Below are 18,342 nucleotides of genomic sequence, written 5' to 3'. Positions count from 1 at the left end.
ATTGTTATAATACGTGTTAATAATTTGATACAAACATACCTTTTAGCGGACGAAAGCAGCCTTTTGTATAGAATAGACCCGTGGACACTTTAAAAATGATCTGCAAATAAAACTAAACAACTAAGACACTTGACAAAGACTTTATCATTAAGTTTTATTGCATTTATATTAAAAGCTGTGTAGTGTTTTTAATACGAGTTGAGTTTAAAAAAAAATGGACAGCGAATATGTTATTATGTTAGGTGTGAAAACAGTGATCCAGTGTTGCCACCAAGTTTCCTGAAATTTCAGTATATCTAATGATATTCAATATTACATTAAATGCCACATGTTTATTATCAAAGATACCTCTAAGATTATAAGCATGATGAAGGCCAGATTGTATAATATTCTTCACAAAAGATAATACTGAACATGCATAATTGGAAACTGATGCATATATTATACCCACTACAAAACATCTTTTTAGAAACTATGTACTTAAATATTGAGTGATCCATGCGCCGGTTAGTAATTAAGGAATTGAATTGATACTTACCTTGATTTAATATACAAAAACCGATAGCCGACATTGTAACGCAATTTATGTAAAATCTACTAGTTAAAATCGTCGTAATTAAATAGGAAGCCCGTTGCTTTAATGGAAAAGTACTCTGGCACGAATCTAACGGAATTAATATTAAAAAAAAAGGATTTCAAGTTATACACATTTATATTTTATAAAAATCGATGTCTTTTGAAATACTTGAATATAAAAAAAATATTAAAATGATGAATTGGTCAAAAATTTACACAGAAAAAAATTTAATAATAAATATAATGTAATAATAACGTTATTCGTGATATAAATATGTAACAAATTCACATTTTTTTTTACAATTGTAAGTTTATCTTTGACTTTTCATCACTTTGCAAAACCCTCCGAAGGAAGATTAGAGAAGACCTTCGTAAATTCAATGTAAACCTCATACAAGCAATTGTGAAAGCAGGCAGAAGTCTAAACAAAAACAAGCAATGCTTGTCGATAGGAAAACGTCAAATCACAGCACTAAAAGCAAAAGATGGTTCTATCGTCAGAAATTGGGAACACTTGTTAAGCCGAGTGGAAGAGTTCTACAGCGATCTCTACAGTGATGACACTGACAATACGACTATAGACTTAGATCTTCAGAGAAATGGAAATTCGGAAGACCATACTCCCGAAATTACATCCTGGGAAGTAACCCATGCTTTAAATTACATGAAAAGTGGGAAAGCCCCCGGGGAAGACGGTTTAACGATAGATATCCTCAAAAAAGCAGGAAAGGATGCAAATGAAGTACTTGCACAATTGTTCACAGCCTGCATATGCAAAGAGGATGTCCCAGAGGTATGGAAAAATGCCAGCATTGTCATTCTTCACAAAAAAGGTGACAGAGAAGACCTAGCAAATTATCGTCCAATAAGTCTACTCCCTATTCTCTACAAGACGTTCACAAAAATTCTCTCAAACCGTCTGCAAAATGTACTAGACGAGAACCAACCGAGAGAACAAGCCGGATTTAGAGGAGGATACAGCACTATGGACCATATCCAAGTCGTCAGAGAAATCATAGAGCGGTACCAGGAATACAAACTGCCACTATGCATGGGTTTTATAGACTATGAGAAGGCGTTTGATTCGATAAAGAAATGTTCAATACTCGACGCACTCAGAAAACAAGGAATCCCTGGACGCTATATAAATATTTTCAATAATATATACAGTAGCGCAACAGCATCTGTAAATCTCCATAAACCATCGCGCAGATTTCCTATCAGCAAAGGAGTCCGACAAGGTGATACAATCTCACCTAAACTATTTACAGCTACCCTTGAAGACTTATTCAGGCAACTTGACTGGAATGACAAAGGGATCCCCATAAATGGAGAATACCTGAGTCATCTGCGCTTTGCCGATGACATAGTAATTTTCTCGCAAGACTCAGAAGACCTCCAAAGCAGAATGCAGGAACTCGCTGAAGTAAGCAACAAAGTAGGTTTGAAAATAAATGTAACAAAGACGAAAGTCATGTTCAACTGCTTTGCAGGCCAAAAAGAGATCCTCATCAATGGCACTCAGCTCGAACAGGTGAAAAGCTACATCTATCTGGGACAACAAGTATCTATAGATGGATGTATATTTGATGAAATTGTTCGCAGAGTAAAGCTAGGCTGGAGTGCTTTTGGCCGCCTGAATAATGTCTTCAAAAGTGACCTTCCACTGTGCCTAAAGCGCAAAGTGTTCAACCAGTGTGTGCTTCCCGTGATGACATATGCGTGTGAAACATGGGCCCTAAGTAAAAGAGAGATCCAGAAACTTAGAGTAGCACAACGTGGTATGGAGAGGTGCATGCTGGGCATAACGCGAAAGGACAAAAAGAGGAATGAGTGGATAAGGAAGCAGACAAGGGTTTGCGATGTAATAAAGTTTATTAAAAGCCTTAAATGGAGATGGGCTGGACACATAGCTCGAAGAAGAGACAATCGTTGGACAAATCTAGTCATCCAGTGGTATCCAAGAAGTACAAAACGTCCACAAGGTAGACCTAGAGGCCGCTGGATCGATGAAATGATAAAGTTCTGCGGAAGTACGTGGCAACGCAATGCACAGGACCGAGAGAAGTGGAAGCAACTTGAAGAGGCCTTCATCCAGCAGTGGATAGATTCAGGCTGATGATGATGATGATGACATATTTATTAATTAATAAAGTTGGAATTGTAAATTATCAAAAAAATGTCTCAAATTGCAAACTTCGTATTTTTCCGCTAGGTGCCTCTGCTAGTAGGTATAAGGGGTCCCTCTTAAATCCAACCCCTAATTTAAGAATTTAGTGTATAAAGCGAGTTGTTCGCGCGAGTTAAATAAATCTATATAAAAATGAGGCTCGAACAGGGAACTCAGAAATAATGGGAACTGAAATACACAACGGGTAAGGCGATAGCAGGTAACCGACTCGAGTAAGGAAGAATCCGGGTTAAACTTACACACGTGTTAAGAATACGTTTTACGTCGAATACTAAAAACTGCTCTCGGTTTATGCATTTACGCTCATTTAATGTTGGTGTATTACACACACTATTGCACGTGTATAATGCGTGCTTCGTTTTCGTAGGACACTCACACATTCAAAAGCCTGCTTCACCATGCGGCGTATTGAATATTGCCTATCGGTATTCTATTTATTATCTGTTCTGTGGGCTCGAACGTCGGCAACCCTGCTGAGTGCGTGTTGGTAAGTAGGTACATACTTTAGACATGTCGAAAAAAGCTACCGTAGCTTGGGCAATCTCCCCTCAGCACGGTACTGTACTCTTTGACGTTATAATAAATCTTCAAGCAAGAATTTAAGCATCTTAAACCCCCCTCCCCCAGTCTACAGGGAAGTGCGAGCGACGACCCTAAGTATGTGATGCAGGGAAGGTAACAAACAGTTAAGTTAAAATAAAATTAATACGTGTTGAAATACCTATTTAAAATTAAGTTATCGATCGCAATTAAGGTGACGCATCAGTGAAACGCCAAATAATTTTCAACTGTACGCGCGACGAAATTTTGTACTCGCTTCGCATTCATTGAGAGAACGTCGAGTCAGACACACGTCACTTTGCTGCGTGATGGCGACGGGCCAATTAATTCTAAAATCGTGTAAAGATGACTAAAAACGTTACCCATTTACTTTAAAAAGAAAACATGTCAATGAATATATTATTATTGTTACTAATAGAATAATAAACAGAACATAAAATGGACGTATGTTGGATTTATATGAGAAATAATATTTCGTTTGTCAGGCGTCTTTTGCACCCGCGACCCGCAATCCGCGCATCGCCTAGCAACGATCTTTTTAGACCGTGCCTCAACTAATGCATGGCCTTAAGTAAAGCTTATCTTAACTGTTTTCTAACATTCATTAGATTTTTTTTCACAACAGAGAACGCTCAGCATCACTGGTCCTCATTAAGGCTTATTCAAATTCAAATTTTATTTATTTCTACATATAGTGAACATTACAAATTATTAATTTAAGACGTTCACAATATGACATTTAAAAACAAAGAAATATTATTAAAACAGGATAATATAAAAATAAATAGATCGATAGGTACTTCTTAAGTTATTATTAAAAAGTAGAAAAGTGTAAATACAAAAAATAAATAGAAACAAGGAGTTACCTACACCGAATGAGCTAAGTACCTAGACCCTATATTAAGAATTTATAAAACAACGTCCACCTATACTTATCCTCACGTAGGTGGAATATAATATATTCATATTCAATATATCAACATCCGAAGCGATTTGGTTAAACAGAGTTATTGCCCTCCCAATTGGCATCACCAATGGCATGTTAGTTCTGCTCCTTGGGAGAACAAACAACTGATGCTCCTGATTTCTAAGATGGTTATCAGGGACACACAAGTCAATACTACCAATAATGGCAGAGTTCTCATTTACACTACGTATAAGTCGAAAAAAATACGTGGTCAAATATTGATATCTTCTAGTATTTAAACTACAGTATGTAAGCATACCTAAGAGAAAGCCAGTTGGATAAAGCCACGGATTGTATCCATATAACCTCAAATAAAGGAGTCTCAACTACTTCCACCAACGCATTGCTGGAGTACAAGCAGTAGACATGCACGTACATTCAGGTCTGATGTATGAGATTGAAGGTCTCGAAGATCCATCAGTCGGTGCGTCGCTGTAAACATAGGTACCTACATAAGAACCATGCACACTCGAGGTTGCTCCCGGGACACTCAACACAACGTTCGCTACACCAAGCAATATTATGTGCTTTCATTATTAAAAATTAGACTATGAATAAAACGATTGTCCAACATTATTTAATGGATGATTTTTATTTATGATCAATTGTAGTGTATTTAATTTAGTACCCCAACTGAGAAAAAATTACGGCGGTGGGTATGTCTCTTATATTATGTTAGTTAACACAGAAAAGCTTCATTTATCTGGATTTCCTTTTTTATCTATTGGATAAAATTTATAATGAAAATGTCGTGTAGATATACGTCGAAATATAGTAAATCGAAAAACTTTAGAGTATGTATTGATTATCGATGTATTATTTATACTCTAGCAAGTAAATGCGGAGTTATTAAGGTAAATAATTAAATACTTCACCAGCATTGAGAGAATTAAATATAAACGGTTAAACAGAAAAGATAGATATATGAAAATAGCTTAACAACTGTCTCTAATGGGCCTTAATGATCAGACGAGATTGTTTGTACCTGTTTAGCAGAAGTTAATAGATACCTCGGCAGGTATCACCGGCTATTAGGGCAGCAGACACCGCGAGCAGGTAAACGGGTATTCGCCGCCGTTAAAAATGACCAGGTATGTACATATATTGTTTTATTGGTCGCATCGGTTTTCGTAAGAAGATTCGTAGGACTAGATTTCCCAATGATACAATTCAATGAATTCGAAGAAACGATAATTATATCTATCCAATGCTTACCTATATATAATTTCATAATAATATATTAAAGGTACCACATTTATTTACTGCTTATATTCAAACTATATGAAATTGCAATGTGCCAACTTCCCAGAGGGCCGAACGGAGCTCGTGTCACATTCACACACGCAAAACAGAGCTTTTAAGATGATCAACAATTCCGTATGTGGCGTATTGGGTGGAGGTAGGCTGTTAAAATCCGACATAAATAGTGCACATAAAACTATGTTGGTCATATGTATTTGTTTTTATTGAACCAATACTTACTGCAATTTACGGATGGTGATGGTTAGTTTTTAAAAATCAATTTAACCCTGCCTAAACTAAACCATAATAGTTTTGGTATATTTTGGGCGACACGACAAAATTGTGCAGACTTTTTCATTCATTCTATTTTGTTTTCGTTAGATTAAGAAAACATATTACACATATTGTCGGTTCATTTTTTTTAAATTCATTAATCCCTGCCTAACCAAACTATATCCAAATTCATATATGATTAATTGCATCATTTTAGATGTTTTATAGATAGGCGATTATTTTTTTATTATTATCTATTATGGCTTGGTTTTCGCAGGGTCTGTAAATAAATTGTAGTATAATATTTCAATGAAAACCAATACCTAAGACTGACGAAGTTTAGTGTGCACCATTCATGGCGGATCTTAACAGCCTACCTCCACCCCTCACTCCGCTGCGTCACACTTTAGATACAAGCACAGTCACGCATACAAAAAACGTCATGAAACAATGGATGAATGTTATTGAAGAATTAACTGTAAGGATGAGTCCACACAATTATTATATATTTATAGTAAACGTGTATCAACGTAAGTGGTTGGCTTTGACATTAGTTTATTTTTTTCATTGTATTCTCAAATCAATATACTCATTTTTATTAGCCAATTTAGTGTAATAAACATAAACAAATAAAAAATTGGGACATTGTCAGGAGCATCAGTTGTTTGTTCTCCCAAGGAGCAGAACTAACATGCCATTGGTGATGCCAATTGGGAGGGCAATAACTCTGTTTAACCAAATCGCTTCGGATGTTGATACATTGAATATGAATATATTATATTCCACCTACGTGAGGATAAGTATAGGTGGACGTTGTTTTATAAATTCTTAATATAGGGTCTAGGTACTTAGCTCATTCGGTGTAGGTAACTCTTTGTTTCTATTTATTTTTTGTATTTACACTTTTCTACTTTTTAATAATACATGATTAAATCATTGGATGTTTTGAATTTACTGTATTAGTAGCAAATTATAGATACATGTATACATTATACATCTACAACATTTAAATATACATAGTTATATAGTTTCCCTTCTGTTGGAGAGCACTTTAAACATATTGTGTTGTCTAAACTCGACGATAAAAATAATTATTGGCAGACTAAAGAATGCCATTTGACAGTAAAAAATGTTACATGTTACATGTTAAAAATGTTACATGATTAAATCATTGGATGTTTTGAATTTACTGTATTAGTAGCAAATTATAGATACATGTATACATTATACATCTACAACATTTAAATATACATAGTTATATAGTTTCCCTTCTGTTGGAGAGCACTTTAAACATATTGTGTTGTCTAAACTCGACGATAAAAATAATTATTGGCAGACTAAAGAATGCCATTTGACAGTAAAAAATGTTAGATTTCCTAAAAAATAAAGGAATACTTATCTCAGCTATTGTCAAGAATATCAAGAATCAAGAATAAATGTGAGTCTTTTTAGTCATTTATATTATACTTTTATGGTTATTCCAAACCTAAAATTATTATCTTATAAAAAATGTCGATTTTTTAAACTCTTCCGGTGGTAATTCTGCGGTTCAATCCAAAAAAATCCAATTGCATTTTTCAGAATTTGGGAGCATATATAAGGCATAGGCTCTCCCATTTTTTGTTTAAATTTATATGGAAATTCATCACTAAAGGCCGGATCTTTCGAGTCTTTAACCGTCAACCCATAAAAAAACACATTAAAATGGTGGACGAATCCAATATCCTAAGGAGACTTTTGCCCAAATGATTCTTAGTATGGATTTCTACAATTAGTCAGTTGTTTTTTCTGGCAGCTCAGGTGCGATGATAATTATTGTAATTAAAATAATCGTCTTGCCAATATTATAATGCGAAGTGTGGCCACTTCAAACGAATTCAAATTCGCAAATCGCAATTAAAAAGATCGCATTACAAAATTGATGGTTTGTTTTATTGCAGGTAAGTAATGGTAAACCATTTTTATAAACTGCGTGTAGAATATGTTTTTCGTAATTAAATATCGAATAGCTTTTGCGTACCTACCATTAAGGCCATGCATTAGTTGAGGCACGGTCTAAAAAGATCGTCGCTAGGCGATGCGCGGATTGCGGGTGGCGGGTGAAAATGACGCCTGTCAAACGAAATATTAATTGTCATATAAATCCAACATACGTCCATTTTATGTTCTGTTTATTGTTCTATTAGTAACAATAATAATATATTCATTGACATGTTTTCTTTTTAAAGTAAATGGGTAACGTTTTTAGTCATCTTTACACGATTTTAGAATTAAATGACCCGTCGCCATCACGCAGCAAAGTGACGTGTTCCTCGGTCAACATTCTCTCAGTGAATGGCAGCGAGTCCAAAATTTCGTCGCCCGTACAGTTGAAAATTATTTGGCGTTTCACTGATGCGTCACCTTAATATAAATACAAATATTGAAAGATTTTGTCCGCTGACCCGTTTTATGTTCTAAATGTATCATATTGATACCTATTAGTATTACCAAGTGACAATACCGATATCGCAAAAGTACCTACATATCTTTTATTTTTTTAACTGTTAATTCATGGTGGAACTGCATTGTATAATTGTTTAATTTAATAAAACGCAATTTTTTGTAGTACTTGTACCACTTTTAATCAATAAATTAGGACCGGTTTCGTCCGCCTCAGAGGGAAATGAGTTCAGCCTTTATGCCTTCAGTTGAAAATGTCCCTCTGAGGCGGACGAAACCGGTCCTAATTTATTGATTAAAAATGGAATAAGTACTACAAAAAAATGCGTTTTATTAAATTAAACAACAATACCTACATATCGATAAAAAAGTCATATACTTATTTATTTATTTAGATATTTAAGTATTTTGAGGATGCTCTGCCCAATCTGGTCTATTTGATTATAAACTATTGACATTGAAGAATTTCATCAAATTGATCGTAAGAAATTTCCTCTTCAAAATACCAGTGGCGTAAGGTCTATAGAATACATATGTAGATGCGAGACATCCCTGGAAATATTCGTTTGAATAATTAAAATACCTACTATTATAATATTGTGTATTGCATAAGCCGTAATTGCATTTTTCTAAAAGGTTTGCAGTATAATATTACTTCAGATTTTCACTTATTGAATAGGTTTATTATAAATATTAAGTATTACGTTAATATATTTAGATTTAGAATATTCCAGAGCTACTAATCCGCAATGCCACACACTAAACTACTCACCGTGATTAAATTAGTTATAAGACCTTGAGTAGATAAAATGCATGTTACAGACCTAGAAACTTATCTGAAGAATGGGATGGGGGAGCCATTGTTGAAAACTACCCAATCAAGACTCGTAATTGGACAAAATCTGACATTTTTCAAATTTTGACCAATTTTCAAAATGGCGTCCTATGGTAGTTCGTAGTTCCATTTTTGGCCATTCGACAGGTAAGTTTGTAGGTGTGTAACGTTAAAAAAAAGTCCCGCCGTCCCATTTAATACTTCAGATTTTCACTTAGTGATTGTATTGCGTTAATATTTATTGTTGTTTAATTAAAAAAACGCATTTTTTTGTAGTACTTATTCCACTTTTAATCAATAAATTAGGACCGGTTTCGTTCGCATCAGAGGGACATTTTCAACTGAACAAGGGAAGATTCAGTTGAAAATGTCCCTCAGAGGCGGACGAAACCGGTCCTAATTTATTGATTAAAAGTGGAATATGTACTACAAAAAAAAATGGAGCCATTGTCGAAAACTACCCAATCAAGACTAGTAACTGGACAAAATCTGACATTCGAATGAAATTTTCAAAATGGCGTCCTATGGTAATTCGTAGTTCCATTTTGGCAATTCTACAGGTAAGTTTGTAGGTGTGTAATGTTAAAAAAAGTCCCGCCATCATTAATTCATTGTACGCTAAAGGCGCGCCGATTAGGTGGCCATTCGACATAATTAGCATTATATTTAAATGTTGTTATTAAAAAGTAATTATCTGATATATGATTATATTATGTATTTGATTTAAATACTTACATATTATAAAGTATATTCAACCGATTTTATCCTAATGGACATTTTCAATTGAATAACAGTACAAAATATAGGTAGGTACATATTATTGCATTAAAAGTCAATTAAGTATAGAGGACGTGGGAGTCGATTGTTTACTTGAACTAACTTGTTGGTGATATTTGTCCTTATTTATTAAATGACTGATTTATATACATTAATAAATAGCGTAACTTCAAAACTGTGAAATATTTGCTGTGTTTAAAATTCACCTGCCGTAGGTGTAGGTATCAAAAAAGGTTTGCGACCAATGACAAAAACTTGAAGACGATTTTATTGCTTTCGTCGCATGATACGTACAAGAACTCCACAACTTAAAAATGAATTATTTTCCATACGATAGTATGTATCATCATCAGCTGTAGTATATACCAATATTGTATATAAATTTATGTTTACATTTTAGATATAATAGTGCAGCCATCTATAAAACCGTGGATTTACAAAAATAAAATTACAAAGCAAAGGATAATCTTTAAAAAAAAACAATGCAATGTGCTTTTAAAACAATAATAACAGCAGGTTTACATAGGTCGTAAGTGCATTTGCTAGTCACGCAGCCTTCGCTATCGAGGCTTGATAATTATATATTATATTTTTTTTTTTTTTTTGACCATATCCGATCCTGATAGGATCATATGGGCCTCCACAGAGTGGAGGTTTGCATTGACAGATTTTGTTTTTTACGAGAAATGGATGTCAGCCACTTGCTCAACCTATTAGGTCCATACCCTGACACACACAAATTGAAAAACAATATGTGTACTTGCCAGACCCAGGATTGTGACATATTATGATATCTAGGAATATTATATTTCATCTATTATTGTTATTTTTAAATTAATAAGTCAAAAGAATAATATCAACTAAGATTTAATAACAATAAACAAAAATGCAAAATGTACAAAGTGTTTAAAAGTACCTTATATACCTTCTAGAGGAAAGTGGTATAATGGTCCGTATATCTAACGGGTACAAGTGGTAAAAATATTAATCAATAAATTCTAATTGATTTATGTTTTGTACTAGGTATTCTATTAGTCATTATTTACGACCCAGCTAATGCCTTCTGGCTTCTTCGTGCACTATGCGCACTCACCGATCGTAAATGCACATTGACATCGAAAAAAGCTAATTTTCGTTTATATAGTAATTTAATATAATAAAAGATTGTGAAAACTTTCTTATCTATTAGTAAAGGATCAAGTAAAAAACAAATTTTGATTATCTGAAGTGTTTGTGAAAACCCGTAATGAATATATTACATACTATTAATACATTCAATAGGTAAGCCCGATAAATCGTCATTTCCCGTAAACAAAGGAACCAGCTAATGTGAAATATCACGAAATATACTTACTCACTAAATAAAACCAAATAAACAATTTTAAGCTATAATCCATAATCGTCAAAACTGAAGTGATCTCGGATTTTAAGAAAATACGTAGATCAGTTAACAAACGCGCAGGTTAAGTTTTTTTTGTTTTTTTTACCATATTACTATAACATCAAATTAAAGTTTCATGTGTGAACTCCCAGATTGGATAAAGCTATGAACTATTAGGGAAGGTCAACTTGTTAAGAAATGGTAGGCACTGCAACTGTGTTATACCTATTTATATCTAATATTTCTTGATAAAATAATTTATTATCAATGGTATTAGGTACTATATATACACAATGTATCAATGTCGACTAATTATGATTGTATCATTTTGATAACTTCCGAAATAAATATTTATGTCGGGTTTATATATTTCATTGATATAATACTATGATATATAATTTATAGTATTAGGGAGTAGCAATTAACAGTAAACGCATGTACTTACATATTTTGGATGATGAATATAAAGTGTTTGAAAATGGCCTATCAAAATTTAAAAAAAAAAACATTACAACATCAGTACCTTTATATTAAAATTGAATATCTCAATATGTCCAACCACTTGCTTGAAACACAAAAGTACGATTTGAAGTATCTTTCGTACGAAACTTTTTCTAAAGGGTTTCATTAACCACGTAGGTCCGATATTCCCCATTTTACATATCCATAAATCCATATAATATAATAATATGTTTTCATATTATATATTTTCGTAGTATCAACATAATATACGAAATCATTCAGATTTGGTACGATTTTAATAATACACTAGCTGTCAGGTCCTTCTCATTATGGGAGCAAGTGTGATTTGTTATTTGATAGTGAAAATAAAAGTAGTTTAGTAGAAATTTTAAACTTTGATTTCAATAATAGGTATATAAAAAGTGGAATATTATTAAATATTATAGATATTACTATTAACAACTAATTCTTCCACTCTATACGTAAGCGCTTCATTAATTTCTCTAAATAGTATAGTATATCTACTAATAGCAGCGTTTCTATATAATTAAGTATCGATACAGTCTCTTGCACATATTATCAATATCATTTATTTCATATTTCATTGTACCTACTACATCGTACAACTTATTTTTCTGAAAAACATAGGTTCCTTAAATTATTAACGCATTTTTTAATTAAAAAATGTTGTAATATTCGAGTCCGTCCCAAAAAAAAAAGGACTCCAGATGTCCGGTGTCTATTCATCACTGTTGTGTTTATCTATAAAGAAAAAAATAGCGATTAGCTTGCAAACCCAAAATGCTCCTCTCATAAATGAGATACTTTTTTAGCTCTTCCAGGTATCGAAGTTTTCCTTTAAATAAAAAATGCAAATACAGTCATCTCCTTAACGTAAATCTTTGTAAATAACAATTTTGATAAGATACTTTGAAGTTAGCGAATGCGATCATTGCGGATCCACTGAACTGAATTTAGGATTCCACGCAAATATAACGATTGTCTGTTTGAACCAAATTCGGTGCGGACATTCCAGTGGGTCTATTCTGTACTTATCGACCGCTTAAGTGATAGATATTATCAAAGTTAGGGTAGGTTTGTATCAAAGTATTAGCACTTATTGTAACATTTACAATACGCTGACTGTAATTGTTGCAATAAGCTCTACATTTTAACAGCAGCAAGAGAGGCGCTGTTAAAATGTAGCGCTTATTGCAACAATTACGATCAACGCATACACAATATCTTATCACTTTAGCGGTCAATAAGTTTAGTATAGAATAGAGTGAATAGACCCACAGGTGTTCTTATATAGTATTGTCTTATCATGCACAACTGGGGCTTCAAAGAGGCCCTATTTTGCGAGTGTGGTGTGATAGAGATCACTGAGCACATCGTGGAATCCTAAAACGTAATAAGTATAGGTACCTTCCTTCGTAGGAGTTTCATCCATATACCAGTCTGAAAAAGGAAACCTTTACGGTGATCGATTGCCTTGCTTGTTCCGCAGCGACTATTTCTGTTTTGGGCGAAGGCTTGAGGTAGGCTGTGAAGATCCGCCATAAATAGTGCACATTAAACTTTATTAGTCATAGGTATTTGTTTTTATAGAACTAAGATTACAGTTTACAGATGGTGTTGTTTACTTTAAAAAAATCAATTAAACCCTACCTAAACCAAACTATTATTGTTTTGGTATACTTTGGGCGATACGACAAAATTGTGCACACTTTTTCATTTATACTTACTTATTTGTTTTTGCTGGATTAAGAATGTATTAATAATCCAACTTAATTCATTGAACATATTGTTGGTTTATTTTTTGTAAATTCATTAAGCCCTGCCAAAGTTATGTATCATTTAATTTTAGATATTTTACAGATAGACGAGTATTTTCTTTACTATTACATATCTGTTGTGGCTTGGTTTCGCAGGGTTTCATTGAATTTTTAAAATTAACCAACACCATCTGTAAGTTGTAGTATTATTTCAATGAAAACAAATACGTATGACTGACAAAGTTTAGTGTGCACAATTTATGTCGAATCTTACCAGCCTTCGACACTGCTATATTATGTATCTATTATATTCAAATGAGATTTTTGTAAGCAACCAGGGAAATGTTACATCTGGTAAGAAAAGCGCTCACTGTCTTATTGTAACCTATGTAGTATTTCATTTAACTGCACAGCGTATTGGTATCACTTTAATATTAATGAAACTCAGCGGATGTGAGGTACACATTTAATAATATCCCGACGAACATGAGATGAGAATTAACACGTTATATCGAGATTAATAATTAACTCGGAATGAATACACGGCTTGCATGCGCCGTGTATTGGTTTTTCAAATGCAAACGTGTTTTTGACTTATTGCTCGCGAATCATTTATCACAAGTCCGAGTGTCAGCTGTCATTACTGACGATAATTAAAATCTGCCTGCAACGAAACGAAAATAATAATCTTATTAATAAATGCACGAAACTTTAATAATTGTTCATTTGCTTCGAATGATTTGGCCTAGTTGTAGAATTGCGGCGTATATTTCCAAAAACCGATAATTTAGTATAACCCACATACTATGGTCAAAATCTAACAAACAATACGTAGGTAGTATGCATATATATATATATTGAATAAGTAATTTTACACCAAAAGTATGTGGGATCTATTACTTCTTAAACCCGTAGAATGCATAAGAAAAATATGTTTAAATAGTTACAGAAATCGATTAATTAAAATGATAAAAATGAATGTCGAAAAAAACTATATAACTATGTATATTTAAATGTTGTAGATGTATAATGTATACATGTATCTATAATTTGCTACTAATACAGTAAATTCAAAACATCCAATGATTTAATCATGTATTAAATCCTTGTTATACATATAATACATAAGCAAATCCTTTCTTATCGATCTGGATTGATTGTATTCGGCATAAAAGAAATTGCCAAACGGTGAAGCACCCCATCCCCTTAGAAGGGTGGTGACAGTCTTTCGACAGACAATACCTCTTTAGTCGTTATATCTATGTAATATTGTTTGGGAAATTGGAAAAGGAATTATAATACAAAATATGGGTACACGTCGGTTATAGGGAAGCGAGCGGCAAACACATTTTGAAAATAGCCGATATACTAGATTATTTGTTAGGTTGGGTGAGTTTATGTTAGGTTGTCATTTTTGAATTCATGAATTTGCCAAAATCAACAATTAGTGCGGTTCCCGCCTGGCTTCCCCATAACCGACGTGTACCCAAATATGTACTATATCATGTGTGTGCTTAAAACATTGATTTTTATAAATAGTGCCGAAATTTTTCCCTTTGTCACGCAAGGGAATGAAGATAAAATTTGTGTCCTATAATTAGTATTAATATTTAATATAAAATGTCAACCATTTCTACATCAAATTAATACGCAAACATTGAAATGTGTGTATTATTTACGTTACATTAAAAAACGATAAACCCACCGTTACTATTGTACGTGTAAAGGTCTTTTTAGAGACGCTAGTTCGTAAGTTTGTCGGTTCAGCGCAGTTTTAGTTGTCAATTCAGTTCGTAAACTGCGATGTAGGTAGGTACCTACATCTATATACCCATTACATGTTATTTTCCCACTAAAAACGAATGTTATTTAAATAATAATTTTCTAAACCTATTAATAATGGTTCTTGTCTGTAGTTCAGTGGAAGCCAGCGGCAAACAATTTTTTAAAATAGCCGATATACTGAATTATCTGTTTTGTTAGGTTACTATTCTTGAATTCTTAATTTTGCCGAAATCCGCTATAAAAATTGCCACTGTTCCCGCCTGGCTTCCAGTAAACAGACTTGTAAGTACCGAAATATTAATTGAATCAATATTAAAAGAGTGGTATGAAACATACTATACAATACGGTCATATCTAAATGCTCAGATTAAGTTAAATGGGTACCTAAATTAATTAAGTACTTAGGTACTTTCTTAGTTCCAAAAAACGATACTTTGACATTTCGTAATTAGATTTTTTTTGGTATTTCAGTCTAAATAAACATTGTAGGAAGCTTTATCCATGAGCATAAATAGTTTCGATAAATCTCAAGTGACCCTAGTCTCGATAGTCTAGCTCAATGATACTCAACCTTTTTTTCTTCGGGCCAAATACATAATATATTTGTAAAGTAACGCGGGCCGCATTACTACTGGTGTGACGAAAAAAAATCATGAAACCCCTCCTTTTTTACAAAACATTTTTGAGATTTTAAAAATTATGCGTGTTTTTTTTAATTAATCGTGTGCAATAGCAACACTCTTATACCAGATCTGATGTGGACCATAATGACAATCCTCTTCGGGTGTCACTATCTGTGCGTCAAAGTCGAAAAGAATCTCAAGATATACGAAATTCCTGATAATAAATGTGTTTCGGGCCGCACATAAAATCTTAAAGGGCCGCAGGTTGAGTATCGCTGGTCTAGCTCGATCAGACTATCGTGAAAGCCAACACTTGCACTGATGGCAAATTCCTCAATGTCAGTTTCAGTTGGCCTCTTCAGTTACACACCAGTTAAACTGAAACTGATACTGAACGAATAACTGAACTGATCGTTTAAAAATACCTTAAGGTGTACGCCAAAAACCACACACAAGTATGTACGTCTTGAAAATACAGCATGGTGTTTTCGTTGGTGAGACCTTTATACAGCATCCTAGATGACGGACATAGTAAAAAACATAATAATTATTGTTGAACAATTATTTAGCCATGCGATTTCTTCTGATGGCCGAAGTGAGTATTGCTACGGTTGATATTGTATACTGTAGATACTTACATAAATTATATTGCATCGCTTCATCTCCCTCGACGCCCCTCCGACCATGTCTTGCTTCGTGCCAAAACTATCCAACCTTACGGTAATGTGGTAAAGACGTAAACATTGGAAATAGTACGAGGTGCGGAAAGCGATGCAATGGGTTTGATCCGCGTATAGGTTTGTAGGTAAAGCCGCATTTAGACCAAGCGAGCGAATGTTTGTTCTTCTTCCCCCCACTCCAGCGAAATTGTCTTGCTTTTTGTTGAGCAAGCATAAGAATTTCGCTGGAGTGGGGTAAGAACAAACATTCGCTCGCTTGGTCTAAATGCGGCTTAATGGTGTGAACAATCGCTGCGCACTAAAAGAAATTGCGTCCGCGCATGCCTATTCAAAATTACATGGTTCCACTACAATAGTATGTTATAGTTACTTGCATATTATGTGCATTGTGGGAAATACTGTTTATTAATGTTTTGAACAACATTTTTTAAGCAACTAGGTATCAGGGCAAATGCATGAAACCATCACATGCACAATTCTTCGACTCATTTCTCTCATATATTATAGTATCATTGAAATTAATAAATATATTAACAAAATTAAGAAAGAAAGTTAATGAAAGATTGTATGTTTGTGGGGGGGGGGGGGAATTTAACGCACCGGGTGACGGCCCGTCACTGACGGGTTACGTTACACCAACCCTAGTTACGCCACTGCTCTAATGCGTTGATGATCCGCACACACAATAGGAAAATTAGGGAACGTTGATTATAAGTACTTTAAAGTGGGAATACAATGACATATATTAATGCAGTTTGTGATGTGTAGTGTAATGAGAATGAGTTTAAAATGTTATAAAAGTCGTTATTTTATACCTTTTAGCTTGTGATATATCCAGCGGGCCTGTTCAAACAACCGGGAGAACAGAAAAATATCCAGAGCACGTGCACTGAAATCCTTTTGCCAATGGTTGTACAGCTCTCACATACACACACTTCCATACACACCGTTAAAGCGCACAACGACACAACGGCGCCACACTATCGCACCAACACAACGGTAGACAAACACACAAAACGAACACCACTACCACGACGAATCAATCACACTAAAAGATCACTAAGAATATTTGAATTATCAATGAAAATTTTAAACAAAAATCACACCGGACACGCACTGGGTATTTTCTTTTGGATATCGGATGGTTTTAGGCCCGGACACACTCATCCGTCCCGTCAAGATAGGCTGGTTACCATCAGAGGAACGAGCTTAACAGAAATCGTCGATGGATATCACAAATTATCAATACAAAAAAATCCACACGGCTGTTTATACAAACCGCGGCTTTGTACTTGCACTATTTTGAAAATGGAACCCCGAAAACTATGATGAAGGTATCCGTTTGTCACAATTTTCGGCACTAATTTGTCGTGTATTGTAAATGGTAACGATTCACACATCACACACACGTGATCCACTGCTCTGCGGGTATTCGCAGCGGTGTTTTTTCACGCGAATAATATTGTTAAATGATAATAATGACTTCTTTTTGTTTGTTGTAATGCGCGTTGCGCGCGACGCGGAACACGCGGCGTGCCAGCTTGCTGAGCGAGCGAGCCAGCGAAACTGACGAAAAAATAAATATTGAGCGAAATGCTGCCAACCCCTACATAAATAAAAAAAAAAATTTTTAATATTATAAACCCGAATCCATATCCCTTTGTTAAGTGTGGATTTCAGGTTCGAAACCGGGGTCTGTCAAATTTACATTACGTTTTTCAATATGTGTTTTTGACTCAGAACATGGGTCTAATATGTTAACCAATAAT

General features: G+C 34.1%; 1 protein-coding gene across 1 annotated transcript in view; it reads right to left on the bottom strand.

Annotated features, from left to right (window-relative positions):
• Positions 1-18,141, bottom strand: part of sbb (scribbler) — a 500,943-nt gene extending 482,802 nt beyond the window's left edge. Inside the window, exon 1 of the mRNA XM_085943600.1 lies at positions 17,389-18,141. The gene's annotated coding sequence lies outside the window, so the exon portion shown is untranslated. The remainder of the gene's footprint in view (positions 1-17,388) is intronic.
• Between the last annotated feature and the right edge of the window lie 201 nt (positions 18,142-18,342).

The sequence above is a fragment of the Rhyacophila brunnea genome, unplaced genomic scaffold (assembly GCF_057557595.1).
Source record: "Rhyacophila brunnea isolate RB1 unplaced genomic scaffold, BYU_Rbru_1.0 scaffold_16, whole genome shotgun sequence".
Lineage (NCBI taxonomy): Eukaryota > Metazoa > Arthropoda > Insecta > Trichoptera > Rhyacophilidae > Rhyacophila > Rhyacophila brunnea.
The sequence above is the reverse complement of the archived record's forward strand: the minus strand, read 5'-3'. Positions and strand labels throughout refer to the sequence as shown.